This window comes from Rattus norvegicus, chromosome X (assembly GCF_036323735.1).
Source record: "Rattus norvegicus strain BN/NHsdMcwi chromosome X, GRCr8, whole genome shotgun sequence".
Lineage (NCBI taxonomy): Eukaryota > Metazoa > Chordata > Mammalia > Rodentia > Muridae > Rattus > Rattus norvegicus.
In genome coordinates, this window is record NC_086039.1 from 27,985,446 (window position 1) to 28,013,032 (window position 27,587).

General features: G+C 37.8%; 1 protein-coding gene and 1 long non-coding RNA gene across 2 annotated transcripts in view; one reads left to right on the forward strand and one right to left on the reverse strand.

Moving 5' to 3' along the window:
• The window catches only part of Mid1 (midline 1), a 374,802-nt gene that overhangs the window by 307,198 nt on the left and 40,017 nt on the right, over positions 1-27,587 (reverse strand). The gene's annotated exons all lie outside the window — the stretch shown is intronic.
• Positions 90-7,629, forward strand: LOC134484072 (uncharacterized). Its single transcript, XR_010061420.1, has 2 exons — positions 90-376; positions 5,154-7,629. It is a non-coding gene; the product is annotated as an uncharacterized LOC134484072 (long non-coding RNA).

A 27,587-nucleotide genomic window follows, 5' to 3' on the forward strand; every position in this document is an offset into this window, starting at 1 on the left:
AATCAGATTCACCACTCTAAAGAAGCTCAAATGTCATCACTATGGCAACGTGTCAGCTCAGGTCTGCTCTCATCTCTTCACTCAGACTTGTCATTGCTAATGAATTAATGTGGCAAACACAAGAAAAACAGCTAGCTTGGGGCAGTGAGGAAGTGTCTCAAGCCTGAAGCCATTCATGTATCCTACTATGCTAACTTTTCATTTTCTTTTCCAAATCTAATTACCTTCTGAGTTCCTTTTCATACAATGGGTTTCACTAGCTGGCTCCTTCAGTGTCAGGGGATACCATGTTGTAGAGCATGGTGGGAGATGATAGGGATCCTTTGCAGTTGGAATCTCAGAACTGGGAAAACTTCAGAGGAGTTACAAAATAAAGGTGAGTTTAGTGCCCACAGCAGTGGGTTACTTTTAACTCATATTTGAAAAGGTATATAGAAGATTCTCTAGTCATTGGAAAAATCACGTATGGACAGCTATAATAAAGCTCTTTGATAGAACATGCCAATTCTACTGTTTATGCAGGCAGCCAATTAATTTGAAATCCCAGAAGAACTGTCACTTTATCAATTATATGTCTGATATTGCTTTCCTTATGAGAGGAAAATTAATCTGCAAAGCTGGTTCATACATTTTACTTTATCCTAATTAACAATTTCTTTTTATCTTTTCTTAAAATTGTTTAAAATGTTTCTGAACTTTTAAAAAGATTCATCTTAAATATCACAAACTTAAGTTTGAGTCTCTACTTAGGTTTAGGAAAAGAGGCCAACTGAACAGAATCTAATTTACCAAAAAATGTAAATTTATGAATTTGTCTATTTTGGATTTAATCACTTTAATGGTTTTGCTTTTGAAACATAGTATCTCTGTGTAGAATAGGTTGGCTTTGAACATTGGCAATTCTGCCTCAGCTTCTATAGTGATGGGATTATAGATATGCTATATTATGTGTGGTTTATATAGTTATCTTTTTAAATAAATAGGGAGGAGCTGGAAAGATGGTTCAGTGGTTAAGAGCACTGGTGGTTTTTCCAGAGTCCCAGGTTTGATTTTACAACTATTTGTAACTCCAGTTCAAGGGATCTGATGTCCTTATTTAGCACTTTGTTCATGTGGTACATAGACATTGATGTGGCAAAGCATTTTACACATAAAATAATAAAATATGTAAATGAATAAATAGGGAAATTAATATCATCTTCGGTAAATTGGCAGAGGTATTGTGTATGTGAATGAATGCACATACATATGCATATGTAAGCTTTAAATTTGAACATATCCTGTTTCTCAGCTGTGGTAGTTTCAATATGATTGGCCCATAGAAAGTTGTACCGTTAGGGGGAATGACCTTGTTGAAGGAAGTGTGTCACTGTGGGGGTAAGCTTTGGAGGTCTCTATAATTGTAAGCCAGCCCCAATTAAATGTTGTCCTTTATAAGAGTTGCCTTCATAATGGTGTCTCTTCACAGCAATGAAACTCTAAGACAGAAGTTAGTTACAGGGTCTGCTGTAATAGAACTGACAATGTTTTTCTTTGGAGGAATGTGAATTTTTAAACTTTGGAAAGCAGTGGAATGCTTTAAGTGGGGCTTAATCTGACATCCTAGTAGGAATATGGAAGATATTTTTGGTGAGGGTGATTTGAACTCTGAGGCCATAGCTTGAGAGATTTCAGAGGAGAATTTTAGCTTACAGCTTAGAATCTGTTCTTGTAATATTTTGGTGAAGGATGTGCCTGCTTTTTTGCCATTGTCTGAAGAGTCTACCTGGGGCTAAGGTAAAGAGATTTTGATTAATTGCCATTGACAAAAGATGTCTCAGAAAAGCGTATCATAGACTTTGTCCTCTGGTTTATTCTCATGAAGAGCCTTTTCATCAAGCATAACAAGCTAAGAAAGGAAAAATACAAAATGTATGGTTGAAGTAATAAAGGAGCATCAGGAAGCAAGATGGAGCTAAATCCTGTATTGCAGGAGATAAACAGATTAAGGGAGTGGTGTCTTTGCAGCAAGATCCCACCCAGCTAAGTTCATTGTTTATGTTTGCCATTGGATGATGAATAATTATATCGTGTTAGTCATTATTAATAATTGGTTATTGTTTTCATTTGGACATTTAATCTGGAATGAACTACAATCCAGAAATGGAGGATATAGACTTTTGATCCAGATTTTGAAGCATTGTCGCCACAAGAAGCTTTGGCATGGCATGGTGGTACATGCTTTTAACCACAGGAGAAAGAGGCACACAAATCTCTTATGTTCTAGGCCAGCCTAGTACAGAGCAAGTTCCAGGTTAAAAAAAGAAAGCTTAGGTACAGGATTGTTGGTATACAACTTTAATACCACATCAGGAGATAGAGCCATGCAGCTTTAAGGTATGTCTACAAAGCAAGTTCCAGGGCAGCTAAACTTAAGCAATGAAGGTGTTGGAAAACAGAAAATGAAAACTCCTGCTAATGTAATAGAACAAGTGGTGGGGGGTGTTCCAGCCCCAGCAAGCAGCAGAACTTGGCAGTATCAGCCATGTGGCACTGACTTTCGAGTCAATAATAGAAAAGATTACTGAGACAGTTGATGATGGTCAGCGGGAGCAAAGAAATTAGCAGTGATTAAGAAGCGACCAGCATCACAAAGGTGATATTGTCTAGGAAGTGGTTTCTGAGGACACAAAGAAGATGTGTTCCACAGATAACAAAGGTGGTACTCCTTGCTATAGCTGGACTTGTTAATGTATAAGAGTCACCCAGGTGGTACTTGTTTTGAAGGCATGAAGGGGTCCATGAAGAGCAGCTGACCTGGGCACCATAAGAGGCCCTGGAAGGCCATTGGTGAAGATGCAGACTCAGTTGCAATTGATGGCCCAGGACTGAAGGGGTCATGGGAATAGTTGAGGCTTGGCACCATGAAGAGAGCCTATGAGAGGCTATTGATGAAGTTTAGTTGCAGTGGAAGAAAGCAGTGTTTTGGAGATGCCGGTACCATAAGATGACCACCAAGAAGAGCAACAGTAGTGGAGTAGAGTGAACTAGACCCTAGAGTGTTACAGAGGGCAGAATTGGAGATGTGATCCAAGCCCTTTAGAGGAGCCTAGAAGATCATGTGTGGATCCCAGACATTAGAACAAGAAGGTGTAACATCGAAGTTGCCTTGGAGACCCCAAGATGTTCAAGGGAACAGAGCTTGGAACCAACAGGCAATTTGCTGAGGAAATATGCTAAAAGGGAGTCGAACCAGACCAAGGAAAAAATTGTGTTGCAGTCAACAAAACTGAAAGGAGTCGGACATGAGACATGGAAATTCAGAATTTTGGAGTTTGGCAAGATGGTTTTGTGTCTTACTTTGGTCCAGCATTTCCTCATGATGACATTTTGAAATGGTAATGTATATTCTGTGATGTTGGAAGCATAAGATCCACATTTTTATTTTTATTTTATAGGGGGTTACAATTAAGGGATTGCATGAATTGCAGAAACTTTAAACTTTGGACTGTTAAACATTGGTGGGACTGTTATAGACTATGGGGTTTTTTGAAGTTGGACTCCATGTATTTTGCTTACTGCTATGGTTAGGTATGGCCCCATAGACTCATGTGTTTGAACAAGTCTGTGGGTGCCAGGGAGTGGAATGTGGTAGTTTGATAGTCTTGGCCCATGGAAAGTGGTACTGGTAGGAGGTGTGGCCTTGTTGGAGGAAGTGTGTCACTGTGGGTGTGAACTTTGGAGGTTTCCTCCTATGTTCAGGTTATATCCATTGGGGAAGAGACCCTCCTCCTAGCTGCTTGAAATCAGGCTTTCCTCATTGCCCTCCAGTCAAAATGCAGAACTCTCAGCTCCTGACCAGTACCAAGTCTGCCTGTGTGCTATCATGCTTCCTGCTATGATGATAATGCACTAAACCTCTAAAACTGTAAGCTAGCCCCAATTAAATGTTTGTCTTTGTAAGAAATGCCTTGGTCATGGTGTATCTTCATAGTACTGGAAATCTTAATGAAGACAGAAGTCAGAGAGCAGCAGCTTTGATGACTTCCTCTGCAGATGCTGTGATTCTATTAACTAAGGATGTGTGTCCGTCTTTTAGTCTCTTCCTCAGCTTAGGGTTTTCAGTTAATTGATGCTCCAAAATTCTGTTTACTATAACTGAAATCTTATCTCCTGGAATCTGCAGCTATGTAGGTAATCATTTTATTTTCTAGTTATATTTGTCTTCCTTTAAACTCTGGATTTCATTGTATGTGGGTATTAGTTAACTGTGTTCTGATTTATTAGAAACTTCTTAAGAAATCAAAGATGTGGCTGTTGTACCCACCATGTATGTGCTCATCCATTCCAGTTCTCTTATCCTTAGAGGGAGTAAGTCTAGAATCTTCTAAAATTCTATTGAACTCTTTGCAATTAATATTTTCATCTTTTTAACATTTAAAATTTTTAAATTTTATTTAAAGTTAAATAACTGAAATGGAAGAGTAGTATATTTACAAACAACATTTTGGCAAAATTTAATTAATCCACAAATCATGCCATGTTAATTCTAAGAAAAACATGAAAAAACCTGATAAAAATCATTTCCCTTAGTGGAAGAAGATAATTATACATAAAGTATATCTTCATTATATGAATTTTATACTTAGTCATACCATCTTCATAATCAAATGTTTTAGTTTTAGACAAATAAACCAAATGTTAAAAATTATATTTAATTGGAGTTGTAGTTATATATATTAGTGATATACTGATGACACCATAATTGAAAAGATAATACTAGATAGTTGGATGATAAAGAGGAAAAACCCTCAACTTCTTAAGAAATTGCAAGTTTTTAGTTCCTTTCTCAAGTTCAGAATTGCTTTACTTGTATGTTCTGGAGCCACTGCAGTAGTTTCCATGTTAGCAAAATCATGCTGGAGACAACTATGGTCTTTATTTTAAGATTTTGATAAATTTAACAAGATAAAATTAAGTTGTAGTGAATTTGAAAGTGAAATACTAAAAGTAATACATGAATCTTGAAAAATGAATCACAAATCCAGTATAATGTATTTCAGAAATATAAGAATGGCTCAATCACAAGGTTATTTTCCTATTCAGAAAACTGCACAAATATTTTAGTACAAAACAGCTAACTAATATTAATGAATAAACGCTTTCTTTTGCAGTAGACAGAGACCCTTAAAAGAAAACCACCATTGGTCAAAACACAGAAACCAACTGAGTGTGAGATACCTGTCCTCAATCGATGCAACTACATCTCAACCCAGAGTGTGTCCCTGAAGACAAGGTGGAAAGATTGTAATCACCAGGGGAAAAAGACTTCTGCTGTGAGATAGTGTCAAGTGTCATCTAGATAGGACAAGGTGACTACACCCATGAAATCTCAACAATGTGACAGCCTAAAGAAGACCGGCATGATAATAATACTACTTCATATAACAACATGAATGGGAAAAATACCACAGGGCCCCACCCCCACATGAAGAGTTGTAAGAGACTCATGTCTGATGAGAGATGGATAATCAATCTGGTTTTCTCCAGGAAGGAGCTCCCTGAGAGCTCAAGAGGTCAGTCATAAAAACATATGCTTATAAGCAACACTAAATAGGTTCAGTAGGCTATATTTATACTTTTGTATGTATGCATTAAAATAGTAAGGAATATGACATTAAACTGAGGAACAATAGCTTTTAGAAGCTTTTAAAAATTATATGATATTACTACTACTATTACTACTACTACTACTACTTTTACTTCCAATACTACTACTACTACGACTAAAGAATAGAAACAGTACCCACTGATGTCTCATCATATGGGCACTCATCTAAAACTGAAAGCCTACAGGGATGCTCTACAACAGGGCTGCCCATTGCAACTTTCTACAAGGAGGGAGATGAGCTTCATCTATGTTGTTCCATACAGAAGACACTCACCACATAAAGCAAGAGAGCACTTGACAGGTAACTGGTGTGTCTGTAGAGAAGATTTTAAATTTGGCTACATTTAAGAAATAACTTATGAAGCTGGGGAGTTGGCAGTGGATTCAATCCTCTTTCGGTTGATTCAGATTCAGTTACTTGTACTCCTGTGGTGGGTCACAACCATTCTTAACTCCAGTTCTGGTAGATCCAGAACTCTCCTCTAACGTCTGTGTGAATCAGGCATGCATGTGGTACACACACATACATGCAGGTAAAATATTCATATACATAAAATTTGAAAAATCGTCAAAAATTAATGTACCAAAAAAAGAGTCACTTGGAGCTAGTGGCACCTGTATGGTATAGCCCAGCCCCTAGGAATTTTTTCCCAAATTCAAGATGGAAATTTAAAACATTATTAGTAATGGCTTAGTATTAGTGAGAACATATTTCTAAGATTATAAATATGTATTCATCTAAAACATTTATGATTTTATCTCTTTGAAAATTTTGATTGTATAAATTATACAGATCACTGGAATTCAATGCAAAATTTCAATATATATACATACAATGTGCACTGATCAAATCCAGTCTCCCTTTATTTATCTCCCTACCATCAAGCTCTAATACATATCTTTCTATAAGCAGATCAGATTTTACTTTCTAATTTCTACTTTTGAGTATATGCCCAAAGAAATGGGATCAGTATGCCACAAAGATAACTGCACTCCCATGTTTATCACAGTGCTATTCACAACAGCTGAGATGTGGAATCAATCTGGGTTCCCAAGCATGTATGAGTTTATAAAAACAATGTGGTTAGATGTGAAAGAGATATTCCTAAGAAGACTAAAAGACATCAAACATACCACAAAATTCTGTCTAGAGAACCCAAGAGGTGTCACATTTGGAAAACCAGTCTTAAGAATTTGTGTAAAGGGGGAGATAAATGCATGAATAGTATCAATGTATGACAGCAATATCGAAAGTATGAAAAGAGCGAGAAGTAATGGTATTCAGAATAGCAACCAGAGAAATTAAAAACTTCTTTTAGATATCAGAAGCAAAAGGATATATTATAGCTTATCCAGAAAATGATAGCATAAATCTACTGCTGAGAATCATACAGATGTCTTGGAAATCCCTTCTCTTCCAACTTTTCATATTAACATTAACCACTCCCTCCAGAAAGGAAAGCAAATACCACATTAGGAATCTGTTTCAGCTCGTTTTAACAGGACCATTATACTATGTTGATTACTTATTTTCTACTTCTTTTTTCTGGGCAAAGAAACCAAGGTGTGTTGAGGTTAAGTAAACTGTCTAAAATGTCATGTGAGAAAAAAAATGGTGCTCTGGGATGACCTCTTTCAACAAAGCCAGTTCCATGACATTAAACATGTCTGCCTGTGTTTATTTCCCTTATCGCCTTTCTTTTCCACACACACCTTGCTATATTATCTGTATATCGATGTCTTATTTAATACATCTCCTTTGGCATCACAGAGGGCATGGAGGCCCAAACTCTTAGCAACCTTTGAAAAAAATGTCACAGTCTGCAGTTGATGTGGGCTAAAACATCATCTAGAAAAGGAAGCTTGTGTCACATTAAACACAATTGTAAATAAACATCCAGAATGCCATGAGTGATTATGAGTGCACAGACTGGAATACCTCTAAATAATTAATAAACATTATTATTAATGGCCTTTTACTTATTGAGAATATATTTCTAAGATGATAAATATATATTTGTCTGAAACATTTATGATTTCATGTCTTTTTGAAAAGTCTGGTTATATAAATTATACAGGCCACTGATTCTTGGGAAGAGTTATCTTGGAAACCAGCATATAAATTCTAACTAACGTAGACTTGTTCAAGAGTTTCAGAATCATTTTCAAAGTTTCTTCAGAGCAACTTTAAAAGTAATAAGAAATGTAGTCTTATTGGCTATCTTTGAGACAATAATACAAAACAGGAAAATACAGTTCATCATGATAATTTCTAAAATTAACTTACCTTTGAAACTATGGGAGATCAGATATGATTTGAATAGACTATATGTAAAATAAAAGCCTTACATACTAAAGGGTGTTCGAAGCACTTTCAAGGATGTTATAGATGAGCATAAATGGATCTTTATTATTGTTTAACATATTTTAAGTTTAATAATGTTTTTTGCTAAGAAAACATCGAGACTCTTTTTTTTTTTTTGCTGGGGTGGAGGCTCTTCCTCTTGGTCTACAATGCTTTGTACTAAGTACTAAGTACTTAATACTTTGTACTAAGGAGCAAATAACATGATGAATCTGTTGGGGAGGGAGTCTAAATAGCATTCAGTGTTGGGGCAGGAAAAAAGGATAAAGTTGAAAAGAAACAAATAAAGATTGAAAGACTGAGCTTTCAAAAAAGATAAAGGTTTGACTAATGTCACCATGCAATAGAAAAGAGAGAATCATGATTCCAAAGGACATATATGAGAATTTTTTGTATATAAATAATTAAGACATATCTAAAGTTAATTTATCTTTGATACTCTGGGAGAGCAGCTATAATTTGAATAGAATATAAATGTGATAAAAGGCTTTCAGTATAGTACTTAGCGTATGAGGATCTGTTGGTGCATGCCTTTAATTGTGGCACTTAGAAAGTGGAAACAGAAAAGTGAGCAGTTTAAGAACATGCTCAGTGCTATAGTGTGTTCTAGGGCAGCCTCAAAGTGACCCTATAAAAAGAAAAAAATGAAAGGAATGTAGACATGGGATGAGAAAGAATAAGGGAAATTGGAAAGAAAAATGCTTAGAGTCTGGATTGAGAACCTTCCCTTTAGAAACATTTTCACACTGAACACAAACATGATAAAATCCAAATTAGTTTTTATGAATCTCTTCCAAGTACTGGGGAGAAGAGGGCAAAGAAGACAGTTGGTATCAGTGTGTTTTTATATTCTGTTCAAGTGTAATGTTCATTAGTTGTTATAGTTGAAGTATGTCCATACATTACACTGAAAACCTTCATGATGGAAGCATAGCACTAAATATCATAGACTTATGAAGACATTATGAAAGCCCTTGCGTCAGAGAGAGATGTTACACATCTGTTTCCACCCGCCAAGAGACTATACCATATACACCTCTAAATCTAACTTCACCTTACTGAAGCCTGGCAGTCCCATCGATTTTATTTTGTGAGAAGTGATATCAAAAGATGTCAACAGGTATATTAAGGTTCATTGAAAATCAGGTGGTTTCAAGAAGACTGACAGGTCTCCTATTCATTCAATCAGGAAAATCGTCAAGGGTTCTCAAACCTGAGGATCTAAAGAAAAAACTCAGGTGCAGTAGTAATGGAGGAAGCATGATCTGCTTTGGGGCTTAACTATGAATTAGGAGAGCTGGTGGGAGAGAAGAGGTATCTCCCTGCAGTAGCTGTCCAAATGACTGAAGAGCATGAAGTCCTGCTTTCATTACATCTACATCAGAAGGAAGAGGACTTTTTAAGTCTTAAACTACAAAACCTAGCAAAATGTCCTTTTGTACAATATTGAGTCACAGCAACAAATCATATTTGCAGAGTGGTTTGTGCATTTTTTCATGCATTTCTGCTCTTCTACACAACCTTGGTTATATTATGAGGCAGGATAAGCAATTTCTAGAAATGAAATCATAGAAGTTCTTACTGGTCAAGTGCTTAGCCTTGTGGCATGTAGAACAAATTAGTTACAGAATCCAGACAGAGCTTAAAAGTTTTTTTTTTATATCAATTCTAGTAGACATTAGGTCAGAATATTCGATTCCAGAACTCCTATTGAAATTGTTTCCTTTTCTTGTTCATCGAATTAAATTATTGCAAAAGTGACTGAGAAAAGACAAGAAAACCACCCAAATCAACTATATACAACTGTTACACATCTCTTGTGCTCTAGATTCTATTCTGATGTTGAAGTAACAGAAACTGGAAGATAAGAAAACAAATAAACTGCTAATAGGTTTTTTAAGGTGGGAATGTAACAACTGTTTTGTTAAATAATGTCTTTATTTCCAATTATTTATACCAGGTAGTAATACTATCTATAGGGTAAACAAGTGTATATAAATGTAGCAATGGAATCACAGTGGGACAGAAGAAAGGCATCTATTCTAATGGTACCATCAGAGTTAGTATGCAACGGAATGTGTGGTGCTCAGAATTGATGTAGCTGTAGGATCCTGAACATCACCAGCAAATCTATTAACTAAAGGAGAAAGACTTTGCTGGCAGACAGGAACATAGAGTGAACATGAAGGAACATTGTGATTGTGAAATAGGGAGGCATAGAGTTTGGAAACACAATAAGAAATATGCTAACTAGGTGACTAGGAGGTGAGGCAGGAAGGTAAGTTCAAATCGCATGTTTTGGTGGAGAGAGTCAGGGTAGAAAAAGAAAGGTTCCAAATCAAGGCCATCATAATGAAGGTAAAGACACTGTAATTTGATGAAAAGTTTACAACATCGAAGCTATGGGATCTAGAAAAATTTCTGTGTAAGAGGAGAGGAAGAGAAACATGGAAGGTGGCTTGAAGTTTCCAACTTCATTGGTTAGATAGATGGGTGATGAAGCAATGTTGACATAAACGTTACAGGGAGAAAAGTAATGGGGTATACTAATGAATAATAACCCTCAATAAGTTCTCTGTTTTATTTGGAGCTGGAGGGAACTGGGTCTCACTAGCTATGTAGCTCTGGCTGTCCTATAGATGAGGCTGGGCTCAGACACACAGAGATAAGCCTGCCTCTTCCTACCAAGTGCTGGGATTAAAAGTGTACGCCAGTATACCTAAACACAGCAAATGCAATATACAGTAAGTAATAGACAGCACTAAACTAAATGGAGAAAAACTTAAAACAACTCCACTAAAATCAGGGACAAGAAAAGGCTGTCCGCTCCCTACATATCTATTCAATGTAGTACTTGAAGTTTTAGGTAAAAAAATAAGACAAAGACATTAAGGGGATACAAATTGAAAAGGAAGAAGTCAAAGTATCCCTATGTGCAGATGATAAGATAGTATACACAGTTTCTACCAGGGAACTCCTACAGCTGATAAACACCTTTAGCACAGTGGCTGGACACAAAATTTACTTAAGAAGTTAAGAAACAATATTCTTCACAACGGCCACAAGTAATATAAAATATCTTGTTGAAACTCTGGCCAAGCAATTGAAAGACCTGTATGAGAAGAACTTCAAATCTTTAAAGAAATAAACTAAAGAAGATATCAAAAGATGGAAAGATCTTCCAAGCTCATGGGTCAGCAAGACTGACAAAGTAAAATGGCCATCCTACCAAAAGCAATCTAAAGATGAAATGATATTTCAGTCAGCATTACAACACAATTTTTACAGACCTTGAAAGAATAATAGTACTCATCTTTATATGGAAAAACAAAAGACACAGGATAGCTAAAACAATCCTGTACAATAAAAGAAGTTTTGGAGGTATCACCATCCCTGATTTAAAGCTGTACCACAGGGCAATAGTAAAAACAAACTTGCATGGAATTAGCACAAAAACAGACAGGTTGATCAATGGAATTGAATCAAAGATCCAGAAACACACACACACACACACACACACACACACACACACACACACACACACACTCACACACACACACACACACACACACACACACACACACACACACCCCTACCTACTTACCTACCTATGGATGCTTGATTTTTGACAAAGAAGCAAAAATTTTACAAAACAATAGCATCCTGTACTTACACATAAGTGGATCAAACTAGAAAAAAGTGAGGTAATCCAGACCTAGGTAGACAAACATGGTATGTACTCACTTATAAGTGGATATTAGTCACAAAGTACAGCATAACCATGCTACAAAATGCAGACCCAAGGAAGATAACAATCATGGAGGGCCAAAGAGGGGATACTTGAATCTCACTGAGAAGGGGAAATAGTTGAGACATCAGGGGTAAATGAAAAGAAGGAACTGGGTGTGGTATGGGGTGGGGGATGGAAACAGGAGGGAGGAAGTGGATTGAGAAGAGATGAAGAGAATACTGGGAGAGGCAACTGGATTGGGAGCACATTTCTGAGATGAGCTGCAAACCTAAGACTATGGAAAGTTCAGTAAATTAGGAGGATGACCCTTGCTAAGTTAACTCTTCGCAATGGTAGATATGGAGCCTGAACCAACCATTTTCTGTAACCAGGCAAGAAATCCAATGGAGGGATTGGGATACCAATCCAGACACAGAAACATAGACCCAAAATTTGTCCTGTCTACAAGATGTGTAGGAATAAAAGAGCAGAATTTGACCTAAGGGCCAACTAAAGCCTGGTTCAGCTTGAGACCATGCTATGAGAGAGAGCACACCCTTGACACTATTAACGATATTCTGTTATACTTGGAGAGAGGAGGCTAACTGTCATCAAAGAGGCTTACCCCAGAAACTGATGGAAACTGATGCAAAGACAACAGCTAAACATTAAGTGGAGCTTGGGGAATCGTGTGGAAGAGAGTGAGAAAGGACTGCAAGAACAAGAGGAGTCAAAGACATCACAGAAACCCTACAGAATCAACTAACTAGGGGCTCATAGAGACTAGACAATTAACCAAAGAGCATATATAGAGATTAGCTAGGCCCTCTGCACACATGTAACAGTTGAGAACCTGGGTCTTCATGTGGGATTCCTATACTGAGAGCAGGGCTTTCTCTGACTACATTCCCTGCCTTTGGATTCCTTTCACCTAACTAAGCTGTCTTGTCTACCCTAAATAGAAGATGAGGAGAGACTTCCTGCAACTTGATATTCCAAGGCTGTTTGATATCCATCGGAGATCTCCTTTTTTCTGAGGAGAAGGGGAGGAGGGGTGGATGGGAGAAAAGGGACAGAAAAGGAATAGGAGGAGATGTGGGGGAAAGGAATCTGTGATCTGCAGGTAAAGCAAATAAATAACTTAATCATTAAAACAGTGTGTGCCAATATGCTTGGAATAATGTTCATGTTCTTATACCTTGAAATTATGAATGTGTTATTTTAGAAGACCAAAACATACCACCTTAAAACATTCCTTATGAGACCAGAATATGACCTTTTGTGTAAATCTCACTTTAAGGTGATTCTTTTGAGAAGCATCAGAAATAGAGGAAGCTTTGAAAAGTAGGTAAGTTAACATTTTTGTAAGAAAAACTCCTGTTTTGGAAGGGAAATTACTATTTACAAGATTGATTCCTTTCCTATCAGGGAAGGAACAGTTGCTAATTCACAAGAACATTTATTAATGGAGAGGGAACCAATAATTACCAAATTTCTCCCAGCCCTCCAAACCCTTCCATATGTCCTCGTCTGCTCTCCTTCGTTTTCATAGCCCCAATTTCTCACTGTGGTACTGGATGTGCTGTCCCTTGAAGAAACCATTTCTCTCATTCTCAGCATTCTTGAATTGCCTATGGTAGTTTGGCTAAGGATAAGACCTCATGGGCTTTTCTTCTCCACTTTGGAATGTTTATTAGTATTGTCTTTGTTCAGCTCAGATTTGGGAAGTGATGTTAGTGAGAATTTATGGATTTGATATTATCATGCCAAACTTACGTATTAGTTTCTGAACATTTGAATTTGGGGTAATGTAAAAATTAAACAATTTTTCCATCCTTTTAGAAAATATAAGGAATAAGACATACATGAGAAAATAACATCTGCTTACTTGATATTATGAGAATTGGTCTCAAACTCCTAGAAAAAAATTGACATGTCTAATATATGTACACACACACACATATATATATATATATATATATATATATATATGTGTGTGTGTGTGTGTGTGTGTGTGTGTGTGTGTGTGTGTGTGTGTGTGTGTATGTGATGTGCACAATTCTGCAAGTCTTACTCCTAGGATGGCTATTTCATTATACTATCTATGGGGTAACAGGCAGATGTATATAGATATTAAACAAAAAACCTTATGATCTGAAATTATTTCCCGTAATCTCTCAAGTGTATCATATAGAGTGATTTATTTGTTTCTGAGGTTATCCAATGTTCTGTCTTATCTGACATATTCAAAAGCAATCTTACTAGATATTTCTGTTGATTTAATATACTACCAATGTAATGACTTCCAATATTAAAGTGCACATATAAGTGAAGAGGAGTAATCATTGATGTACTAAATGATATGAGAACTAATACATGCCAGCATGTTTCATCAGGATGATCATTTGTTCTTGCAGATACTGTTTTGTATATATAAAACAAAGATACATTTCCCAAACATTAAGTGATTAAGTCGCTTCACAAATGCTCTCAAAGTGTTTCAAGAAGCCTGGATGTCTAAGTCTGTAATTCCTACAGGGCCTTTCCTACTACTTTGGGTTTGTAGCATATTACTTGTTAGTTCCATTTTGAATATCCCTTCGACACACAAATAATCTGTGCATGGGTCCCTCATCCAGCAGGATTATTTCTGATATAAATAACTGTACACAGTTCTCTAACAAAGATCTATTAAGAGTCTAGAGAAAAACTGCACAGGTGAATGCAGAACATATCTGATCTTTAGTAACTGAGAAGGTTTGCATATGCGCTTCCTTATTATATAATAATTCAGGGGCTTGTGTATTGCCTACTGCCACTCATCCAGTTGCCCAGGACTGAATCTGTACATCATCATTAAATCTCTCTTTTCCTCATACCCCAATTGGCTGCCCAATCCTGTTGTCTCTATAATCTCAATGTACATGGCATCTGACTTTTCCTGTCTGTCACAGTTATTTCTTTCTGCCTGGATTTGTCATGGCCTTGGAATTGATTACCGTAGTTGGGAAGCATGCTGTCTCAATTGCCAGTTCATTTCTCTCTTTGTAATCTGGACTTTATCGTTGCTTTTAAACATGACGCAAAAATGATGAGAAATTGTTATTATAAACAGCTTGAAGTGTAGGATTTTCAACTTGATACTCACATTATAACACTGTGGTCTACAGAATTCTTGGTGAGATTTATGATGGAAAGATATGAAGAAATAGAGAATGAAAGAAATAAAAAAGACAAAAGAATTAAAAAATTAAAAAAAGAAATAAAGAATGAGGCTTGGTTAGAGAGCTCAGTGGATAAATCACCTGCTCCATAGTTGTTATGATCTGAGTTCAAATCCTTAGAACACACAGAAAATGGAATTTCAAAGAGATGAGAGATGGTGACAGGAAAGTCCTTGAAAACTCGGAGGCCAGATAGCCTGGTGTACACAGAGAAGATACTGCCTTAAATAAGGTTGAACACCCAGTTTGCTATCTGATTATGATGTATTCACTGTAATAAGTGGGAGCCTCTATGTATATGCACCTCTTTATCTCTTTCACAGACACAAATATATACATATCTGTAACGCACACACACACACACACACACACACACACACACACACACACACACACACACACAGAGAGAGAGAGAGAGAGAGAGAGAGAGAGAGAGGATGAATGTTTAGAAACCTCCCTAAACATTCTTTTCTTTTTTCTCTTGAAGTTTTTTTTTCTGATTTTAGTTATTGCAATCTAAACATATGCATGTGAAATTTTCTGTGTTTTAATTCTGTACTGTTTAAATAATTTTCAGATACTTTTGTTCTAATTCATTTTTACTATTGAAAAATATGTGTATTGATCTGTAATAAAGTTGAAGCTTTAAAGACGTGATCACTTGTGAGGCTACTCACAGTGAGGTCCCTACCTGACACCAAAGGCAAGTTTGCTAGAAAGCGAGAACTTCAGGCCCCATCCCAGACCCACTGATGAAGCGGTGGGTCTTAGAAACTGATGTTTTAACATACTTCCAGGTACATGCAAAAATGTGAAATGCAATGATTAGCAATCTTTCTACCATCCCCTCCACCACAATATCTCCCCTTGGTGCCTAATAAGACTTTAATATATGTCTAGTGTGGCTGAAAGATTGACTATTGAGTTTTATTTTCTTTAATATAAATCTAAACAGTTCTATGTTGCTTGTCATTGCCATACTGGAGAGGATAGGTGTGGTCTCAGTTCTAAATCCTTAAGTAGATAACCGCAGTGTCATATTTGTGCCATATTTCAACTTTTTCTGTTCCTCTAGACATGCTGTCCAGCTCCCAGAACTCTCACAACAATGTATCAAATGTTCCACATCTCTTAATGTAAGTCTCTGCTTTTCTCTTTCCCAAGACTTCTAGGATCTTCCTTATTTAAATTTATTTCCCTCCTTGGTTTCTCTGGTAGCATTTTCTAGTTTGCTTGTTTTTTATAAACTACATTGTACTCTTTGTACCTAAATTACTTAGAGATAGTTTCACCTTCCCTTTCATAAAGAACTGTTGGTTTAACCAACTTTCTATGACTAGACGGTACACTAGAAGGTACTTTGCAAATGGGAAACACTCAAGAATGATGTAATTTAATTCAACTTACCGGAAACCAGAGAGAAAGTCCTCAACACCAACAATACATCTTAGTATTCTTAGAAGTTGAGACAGATCAGAATGTTAACATACACAATTTAGTTTAGAATAGGAAAAATGTTAAGGCTATGGTGAAACATTTGTCACAGGATCAAAACACATTGTTGTAAAAATAAACCCACTGCCTGCCTCATCATTTCTTCAGCAGCAGGAAAGCATTTTCCTTTGGCAATTCTCTACCTCTATCAAAACTGTGCCTTAGCTAAATGTCAGATTAAAAACAGACCTGGAACTTCATTTTTATTTATTTATTTATTTATTTATTTATTTATTTATTTATTTATTTTTTGGATGGCACTCCTACTGACAGAAGTATATTTTTGCTTTGTATAACAGAGCTTTCTGTTAATTTCATGCAAGATTTTAGACTTCTGAATGAATCAATATTTTTGTGAAAAAGAAATGCTTGTTTTTTACAGGAAAGTTGAGCAGAAAAATTCAAATTACTCTGCTTAATTTCAGACATCTATATTTGATTCTGTATTTACATAGCTATAAAATTAAAATACATGAAATTAACCACACCAAACCAAAAGCTAAGGTCATTAATAAGTGGATCTTTCCATCAGTTCTATATTTGATCCTGTTTTTACATAGTTATAACATTACAATTCATGAAATTAGCTACACCAAACCAAAAACTAAGGTTATTAATAAGTATATTCTTCTATTATTGTAACAAACATCATTAAACTTTTATAGAGATTACATAACCACACTGACTCATAAATACAGCTCCCCAAATTCTGACTTGACAATGCTGCCACACAAAATTGAATGGGAAATGTGTTACTTTTCAACAATAGGCTATGGCAGCATTTGCATTGGATTTGAAATCCTGAACATTAAACCCCATTGACAATTTGTTGTGTACCTTTCCTTATGAGAACTCAGGAACCAACACCAGTGCCAACACCTCTGAGGAGTTGCATTTTTCAAAAATTTAGGTTGACTGACAGTGAAGTGATGAAAGAGGAACACGATTCCAGAATTCCCAAAGATCCACATAGGGTATGACACATGCGACGTTTGTCTTAATCTCTTCTAAAACACTTGACAAAAGTTAAGGAGTATTGAAGGCAAGTAACAAATAATATGCTGGTATCAATATATAATATTGAGATATAAGAAAATATTCCATAATACAAAACTATATGATCCTAGCTGTATAAGATAAAGTAAATATATGTGAAAGGATAGAAAAGGAGCTTAAATACATGAGGGTTTTTAAACTAGACCCTGTTAGTTGTGGGGTCCTGTTTTGCCTCACTGCTTGGATCAGTACACTGCTCAAGGGGTGGTAAAACATAGCCGAAAATAGACGATATGGGAGGCAGAACCTAGGGTTCCCTGACTCCCAGGCATCCAGTTGCTGCTGGAAAGGTGCACAGAGTAGTCTCGAAGTAAGGATCAGGATCCATGGGCCCTCAGTTACGAACCCAAACTTGGGGCTCCCAAACTCCTGGGCATCCAGGTACCACTGGGTCACAAATTGGGCTGAGGACTACAATGAGCCTGAGGCAGGGAGCTCAGGCTTAGCTCATTGGCAGTTGTCCTTAGGTTGGCAGTGGTTGTGTAGGAGTGCAGATGAGCCTTCTGCCAGAGACTTAGGCTGTGGTTCTGTAGATGAAGGCTTTCTCCATGCTCCCCATGGTAGTTCTTGATGAAAGAGACACTCTATGCGTAGACATACCATTTATCAAATGTTCATCCTGGAAAATGGATTTATACCACCTCCTTAGGGTGGACAAGAGATTAAATCCCATTTGTAGAAGGAATGTCTGGGATGGGAAGTTTATTGACTAAACCCTCAGGGCCTGTAGATACATCATTAGCATGGAGAACTCTGGAGCTAAGTCAATACTCATTATGTTTCCTATGTGGGAAGTGTAACCTGTGTTCCAGGCTGGGGATCTGGCAGGGAGCAGGGAGCTGCCTACCATCTCAGGTGAATACCTGGGTTTTGGGGACTCTGGACACACTGAGCCTTACCAAGTTTCCTTGTATGGTCCACTATCCCACAAGCACCAAAATGTCAAGACATATCCCTTGAGCAAGGACAAAGGTAGTGAGGATGATGGTGGAGATGATTTTTATATAGCAACTTTAAATACTTGCATTTAAATACTTCCATTCATTCCAGTAATTTCTAACAGGATTTGTCATCAAATCTAAAGTTATGATTGTTTGCCATACCGGAGACCTAATGTGGGATTCAAATATGGTTATGCAATTTCTCATCACTGAGCTACTTATATCTCTGACCTCAAAGGTAAAATTACTTTAAGAAAGAAAAAAAAAAGACATCGGGTGCTATCTCATGCTCATAATCTTAGCATGAAGGAAATTTAATATATGAGGAATTGTGAAGACTACCCTGGGTTACATAGAGAATTCCAGGCCAATCTGGGCTACAATGTCTCAGTTTAACCAACCATCCCACCAACCAACCAGCCAACAAACCAACCAGCCAACCAACCACCAACCACAAACCAGCTGACCAACAATACAAGAAGAAATAAAGCAACAAAAAAAATAAAGGAAAGAAGAAAAGGCATTTTTTTCCATAATTGAAGTATTTTTCAAAAGTATATCCATGAAAGCAATTTTTAAAAAGTGAGACTTTACTGATGGCAACAGCAGTACTAACACGGAAGTAGGAGATCTCGGAGGCTCTACCCTACACAAAGAACTGTAGGCCGGTAGGGAAGAGAGGGACAGGGAGAGATAGTCTTCTGCGGCAAAGAACACACTAAGTGCCTATCGAATACCAAACGGGAACCTCTCATAATATACACATACAAAACCTATTAAATAACTAAGTAACTTGTACTTACATATTTATAAACATATATGAGGTGAGGAAGGACTTGGAGGAGAGAAGGAGAAGAAACTGTGGTAGGGAAAAATATATATATGTATATATATATATATATATATATATATATATATATATATATATATATGACTGAAGGGAAGAAAGGCAAGGGGAAATGGTGTAATTACATTCTAATTTCAAAAATAAAAATATATCAAAATATTTTAAAGAAAATACAAAAATCAAGCAGGCTTCCTTCATGATATTTCATTAATTCTAATTAATGGTCATGAAGACATATACAAAAATTTATAGTTTCAAAGTTGCACTTTACATGTGTTTTCTCAGTTATAAATGTGATGGTGAGCTGTGTATTGTTATCATCATTTTACAGATGAACAAAATGATGCACAGGCATACTTTGCCACTGGGTTCCAAAGTTCAAGTATTAGGTACAATTCAACTAAAGAATATCCAATGATATAAATTGACTGGCTGAATATGAATAGGAAATCTACATAACTAATGGATTTGCAAAACGTAAGTTTCACGCTTGAATTTTATGTATGTGTTATTTACTTTTCTCACTGGTGTGTAGAATACATTACAAAAGCAAACAAAGGAAGCAGGTGTCTCTTTTGACCTATAGTTTGAGCTTGGGGAAGTCATTGCAACAAGAGTATGAGATAGCTGGTCACATTACATCCACCTGAGGATCCATCCCATATGCAGCCACCAAAACAGGACACTATTTTTGATGTCAAAAAGTGCTTGCTGACAGGAACCTGATATAGCTGTTTCCTGAGAGGCTCTGTCAGAGCCTTACTGACACAGATGAGGATGGTTGCAGTCAACTATTGGACTGAGCATGGTGACCCCAATGGAGGACTTAGGGGAAGGACTGAAGAAGCTGAAGGGATCCGAGACCCCATAGGAAGAACAACAATATCAACCAATCAGACCTCCAGAGCTCCCAGGAACTAAACCATCAACCAAAGAATGCACATGGAGCAACCCAAGGCTCCAGCTACATAGGTAGCAGAGGATGTCCTTATCTGGCATCAGTGGGAGTGGAGGCTCTTGGTCCTGTGACCCCTATGCCCCAGCATAGGGAAATGCTAGGACATTGAGGCAGGAGTGGGTGGGTGGGTTGAGGAGCAATATTATAGAAGTAGGAGGGGAGGGTGGGGTGGGATTATTCAGAGGGGAAACCAGGAAGGGGAATGATATTTGAAATGTAGATAAACACAATAAATAACCAGTAAGAATTTTAAAAAAAGAAGCAAGAGACATGAATGCTGGTTTTCAGCTCACTTGCTTTTTAATTCAGTCTAACAATACAACGTTAGGAATCATCCCACCTGTATTCAGTGTGGAACTTCCCGTTTCAATTAACTAAGCATACAAAATTCCTCAAGGTATTCCCCGAAACTTGACAATCAACATTAAATCATCAAAGTATGACAGTAATATTTTTGTAGTCTGAGAACTCCCAAAGAATTTCCATCAACTTTCTAGTGATTTCTTCACTAAGTAGAGGAAGCAACAGAAGGAGGAGAAAGAGTTAAACGTTCTTGAATTCCAATCACATCTTCACATTCTTTCACATTTAAGGTCTATTCATTGTTCATTCACATGCTCAACATATATGTATTGTTTCATTGTTATATTGCTTATCGTGTATGTAGAACATGGGGCAAAGGGAATGATTGCTCCTTGCTAGATTTAGGAAGCCAAAAACTCTTGGAGAAATCAGACAAAGGTGCTACTACTACTATGTGACAGAAAGCAGACCATCACTATATTCACTAAGCTGCTGTTCTCAACTGTTGATATTGAGCTTCCCTCTAGTACTCTTTCAGTTACAATTGTCTTAGTTTAATTGATGTTGCTGTGATAAAATTTCCTGACCAAAAGAAACATTGGGAAGGAAAGATTTATTACATTTTAGAGTTTCAGGTTACACTTCATGATTTCAAAAAAGTCACAAATGCCAGAGCTTGAGAGAACTAGTCACAGCACAGCACAGTCAAGGGCAGAGATAAACAAATGCTCCTGGTGTGTCTGCCTGCTTGCTACCTCCTAAGTTAACTTTATCTACTCTAATACAGATCTGATGCCTCCCACAGTGAGCTGAGTCTTCCTATGTCAATTAACAATAAAGACAATCTTTCACAGACATGCACATAGGTTAACCTGATAAAGAGCTTCTCAATTGTGATTCTCATCTCAGGTGGTTGTAGCTTGTGACAAGTTGATGACTAAAAAATAAACATCAATCATAATTTGCAGCACGAGCTAGAAACCTGGGGTGGTGCTAAATTTAAGACAAGACATCCAAATACAGTAGAAATCTCAGGAGCAAAATGCCAATAGTGCCAAGGTTGAGAAATACTTTGCTAAGGTATTTAATATCTTCCAGCTTTTGAAATACGTTTATGCTAGTTAAGGTAAAGGAGGTTACAGTTTCATGACATTCAAGAGATTCAAAATATTAATAGTCTACTCCAGAGTAAAGGCTTTAATTCTATTTTGTATGTGTTTGGGAGATTAACATATAACTTTCCTAAAACTAGGGCAATACTATGTAATTAGCCAAAGTGAAAGATTATCTTTATAGTGAAATATCTGCCCATTATTTCTCCCCATGCTTGACTACACCCTTAACATCTCTCTGACAGAGTATTACAGTCCTCAACGAGACTGCTTCATTCTTTTCAACGGTCAGTCACACAAGTAGGCTTAACATTTGACACATTCAAGGCATCCATGACCTGAACCCTGTCTCCTTCACCCCAACCTTGATCTCTCTTCTTTTGCTTTTATGTTCCTATAATGTCTGGTTTTGTGTGTCAACTTGACACAAGCTAAGAGAGGAAGGCGGCTGAGTTGAAGAAGTGCCTCCGTAAGATCCAGCTTTAAGTCATTTTCTCTACTGGTGGGCAATGGAGAAGGACTGGCCCATAATGGGTGGTGCCATCCTTGGCCTGGTAGTCCTGGGTCCTATAAGAAAGCAGGCTGAGGAAGCCATGAGAAGCACACCAGTAGGTAGCACCCCTCTGTGTTCTCTGCATCAGCTTCTGCCTCCAGGTTCTTGCCCTGTCTGAACTCATGTTATGACTTCCTTCAGTGATGAGCATTGATATGGAATATACACCAAATAATCCCTTTACTTTCCAACTTAGTTTTTGATCATAGTGTTTTGTCACAGTGTTAGAAACCCTGATTAAAACAGTTCCTGCCCTTCATGTCAGACCTCAGGCACTGATTCTGCAACCATTCCCACAACACCCAGACTAAGCCCAACTCCCAGGAGCTCTAACATGCCCAGGATCAGAAGTGTTCTGAGCTCTCTGCTCCCAGACCCGGTGAGAGAGAGACCCAACCGCCTGGTCAGGTGGGCACTCCTGAGGCTGCAGAGCGGAAGAGACCACCAACACTGCTCACCCCTGCCCACATCCCTGGCCCAAGAGGAAACTGTATAAGGCCTCTGGGCTCCCGTGGGGGAGGGCCCAGGAGCGGCAGGACTTCTGCGCCTGAGACACCACCGGAACCTGAAAGAAACAGACCGGATAAACAGTTCTCTGCACCCAAATCCCGTGGGAGGGAGAGCTAAACCTTCAGAGAGGCAGACAAGCCTGGGAAACCAGAAGAGACTGCTCCCTGCACACACATCTCGGACGCCAGAGGAAAAAGCCAAAGACCATCTGGAACCCTGGTGCACTGAAGCTCCCGGAAGGGGCGGCACAGGTCTTCCTGGTTGCTGCCGCTGCAGAGAGCCCCTGGGCAGCACCCCACGAGCGAACCTGAGCCTCGGGACCACAGGTAAGACCAAATTTTCTGCTGCAAGAAAGCTGCCTGGTGAACTCAAGACACAGGCCCACAGGAACAGCTGAAGACCTGTAGAGAGGAAAAACTACACGCCCGAAAGCAGAACACACTGTCCCCATAACTGACTGAAAGAGAGGAAAACAGGTCTACAGCACTCCTGACACACAGGCTTATAGGTCAGTCTAGCCACTGTCAGAAATAGCAGAACAAAGTAACACTAGAGATAATCTGATGGCGAGAGGCAAGCGCAGGAACCCAAGCAACAGAAACCAAGACTGCATGCCATCATCGGAGCCCAATTCTCCCACCAAAACAAACATGGAATATCCAAACACACCAGAAAAGCAAGATCTAGTTTCAAAATCATATTTGATCATGATGCTGGAGGACTTCAAGAAAGACATGAACACACTTAGGGAAACACAGGAAAACATTAATAAACAAGTAGAAGCCTACAGAGAGGAATGGCAAAAATCCCTGAAAGAATTCCAGGAAAACACAATCAAACAGATGAAGGAATTAAAAATGGAAATAGAAGCAATCAAGAAAGAACACATGGAAACAACCCTGGATATAGAAAACCAAAAGAAGAGACAAGGAGCTGTAGATACAAGCTTCACCAACAGAATACAAGAGATGGAAGAGAGAATCTCAGGAGCAGAAGATTCCATAGAAATCATTGACTCAACTGTCAAAGATAATGTAAAGCGGAAAAAGCTACTGGTCCAAAACATACAGGAAATCCAGGACTCAATGAGAAGATCAAACCTAAGGATAATAGGTATAGAAGAGAGTGAAGACTCCCAGCTCAAAGGACCAGTAAATATCTTCAACAAAATCATAGAGGAAAACTTCCCTAACCTAAAAAAAGAGATACCCATAGGCATACAAGAAGCCTACAGAACTCCAAATAGATTGGACCAGAAAAGAAACACCTCCCGTCACATAATTGTCAAAACACCAAACGCACAAAATAAAGAAAGAATATTAAAAGCAGTAAGGGAAAAAGGTCAAGTAACATATAAAGGGAGACCTATCAGAATCACACCAGACTTCTCGCCAGAAACTATGAAGGCCAGAAGATACTGGACTGATGTCATACAGACCCTAAGAGAACACAAATGCCAGCCCAGGTTACTGTATCCAGCAAAACTCTCAATTAACATTGATGGAGAAACCAAGATATTCCATGACAAAACCAAATTTACACAATATCTTTCTACAAATCCAGCACTACAAAGGATAATAAATGGTAAAGCCCAACATAAGGAGGCAAGCTATACCCTAGAAGAAGCAAGAAACTAATCGTCTTGGCAACAAAACGAAGAGAATGAAAGCACACAAACATAACCTCACATCCAAATATGAATATAAAGGGAAACAATAATCACTATTCCTTAATATCTCTCAATATCAATGGCCTCAACTCCCCAATAAAAAGACATAGATTAACAAACTGGATACGCAACGAGGACCCTGCATTCTGCTGCCTACAGGAAACACACCTCAGAGACAAAGACAGACACTACCTCAGAGTGAAAGGCTGGAAAACAACTTTCCAAGCAAATGGTCAGAAGAAGCAAGCTGGAGTAGCCATTCTAATATCAAATAAAATCAATTTCCAACTAAAAGTCATCAAAAAAGATAAGGAAGGACACTTCATATTCATCAAAGGAAAAATCCACCAAGATGAACTCTCAATCCTAAATATCTATGCCCCAAATACAAGGGCACCTACATACGTAAAAGAAACCTTACTAAAGCTCAAAACACACATTGCACCTCACACAATAATAGTGGGAGATTTCAACACCCCACTCTCATCAATGGACAGAACATGGAAACAGAAATTAAACAGTGATGTCGACAGACTAAGAGAAGTCATGAGCCAAATGGACTTAACGGATATTTATAGAACATTCTATCCTAAAGCAAAAGGATATACCTTCTTCTCAGCTCCTCATGGTACTTTCTCCAAAATTGACCATATAATTGGTCAAAAAACGGGCCTCAACAGGTACAGAAAGATAGAAATAATCCCATGCGTGCTATCGGACCACCACGGCCTAAAACTGGTCTTCAATAACAATAAGGGAAGAATGCCCACATATACGTGGAAATTGAACAATGCTCTACTCAATGATGACCTGGTCAAGGAAGAAATAAAGAAAGAAATTAAAAACTTTTTAGAATTTAATGAAAATGAAGATACAACATACTCAAACTTATGGGACACAATGAAAGCTGTGCTAAGAGGAAAACTCATAGCGCTGAGTGCCTGCAGAAAGAAACAGGAAAGAGCATATGTCAGCAGCTTGACAGCACACCTAAAAGCTCTAGAACAAAAAGAAGCAAATACACCCAGGAGGAGTAGAAGGCAGGAAATAATCAAACTCAGAGCTGAAATCAACCAAGTAGAAACAAAAAGGACCATAGAAAGAATCAACAGGACCAAAAGTTGGTTCTTTGAGAAAATCAACAAGATAGATAAACCCTTAGCCAGACTAACGAGAGGACACAGAGAGTGCGTCCAAATTAACAAAATCAGAAATGAAAAGGGAGACATAACTACAGATTCAGAGGAAATTCAAAAAATCATCAGATCTTACTATAAAAACCTATATTCAACAAAATTTGAAAATCTTCAGGAAATGGACAATTTCCTAGACAGATACCAGGTATCGAAGTTAAATCAGGAACAGATAAACCAGTTAAACAACCCCATAACTCCTAAGGAAATAGAAGCAGTCATTAAAGGTCTCCCAACCAAAAAGAGCCCAGGTCCAGATGGGTTTAGTGCAGAATTCTATCAAACCTTCATAGAAGACCTCATACCAATATTATCCAAACTATTCCACAAAATTGAAACAGATGGAGCCCTACCGAATTCCTTCTACGAATCTACAATTACTCTTATACCTAAACCACACAAAGACACAACAAAGAAAGAGAACTTCAGACCAATTTCCCTTATGAATATCGACGCAAAAATACTCAATAAAATTCTGGCGAACCAAATTCAAGAGCACATCAAAACAATCATCCACCATGATCAAGTAGGCTTCATCCCAGGCATGCAGGGATGGTTTAATATACGGAAAACCATCAACGTGATCCATTATATAAACAAACTGAAAGAACAGAACCACATGATCATTTCATTAGATGCTGAGAAAGCATTTGACAAAATTCAACACCCCTTCATGATAAAAGTCCTGGAAAGAATAGGAATTCAAGGCCCATACCTAAACATAGTAAAAGCCATATACAGCAAACCAGTTGCTAACATTAAACTAAATGGAGAGAAACTTGAAGCAATCCCACTAAAATCAGGGACTAGACAAGGCTGCCCACTCTCTCCCTACTTATTCAATATAGTTCTTGAAGTTCTAGCCAGAGCAATCAGACAACAAAAGGAGATCAAAGGGATACAGATCGGAAAAGAAGAGGTCAAAATATCACTATTTGCAGATGATATGATAGTATATTTAAGTGATCCCAAAAGTTCCACCAGAGAACTACTAAAGCTGATAAACAACTTCAGCAAAGTGGCTGGGTATAAAATTAACTCAAATAAATCAGTTGCCTTCCTCTATACAAAAGAGAAACAAGCCGAGAAAGAAATTAGGGAAACGACACCCTTCATAATAGACCCAAATAATATAAAGTACCTCGGTGTGACTTTAACCAAGCAAGTAAAAGATCTGTACAATAAGAACTTCAAGACACTGAGGAAAGAAATTGAAGAAGACCTCAGAAGATGGAAAGATCTCCCATGCTCATGGATTGGCAGGATTAATATAGTAAAAATGGCCATTTTACCAAAAGCGATCTACAGATTCAATGCAATCCCCATCAAAATACCAATCCAATTCTTCAAAGAGTTAGACAGAATAATTTGCAAATTCATCTGGAATAACAAAAAACCCAGGATAGCTAAAGCTATCCTCAACAATAAAAGGACTTCAGGGGGAATCACTATCCCTGAACTCAAGCAGTATTACAGAGCAATAGTGATAAAAACTGCATGGTATTGGTACAGAGACAGACAGATAGACCAATGGAATAGAATTGAAGACCCAGAAATGAACCCACACACCTATGGTCACTTGATTTTTGACAAACGAGCCAAAACCATCCAATGGAAAAAAGATAGCATTTTCAGCAAATGGTGCTGGTTCAACTGGAGGGCAACATGTAGAAGAATGCAGATCGATCCATGCTTATCACCCTGTACAAAGCTTAAGTCGAAGTGGATCAAGGACCTCCACATCAAACCAGACACACTCAAACTAATAGAAGAAAAACTAGGGAAGCATCTGGAACACATGGGCACTGGAAAAAATTTCCTGAACAAAACACCAATGGCTTATGCTCTAAGATCAAGAATTGACAAATGGGATCTCATAAAACTGCAAAGCTTCTGTAAGGCAAAGGACACTGTGGTTAGGACAAAACGGCAACCAACAGATTGGGAAAAGATCTTTACCAACCCTACAACAGATAGAGGCC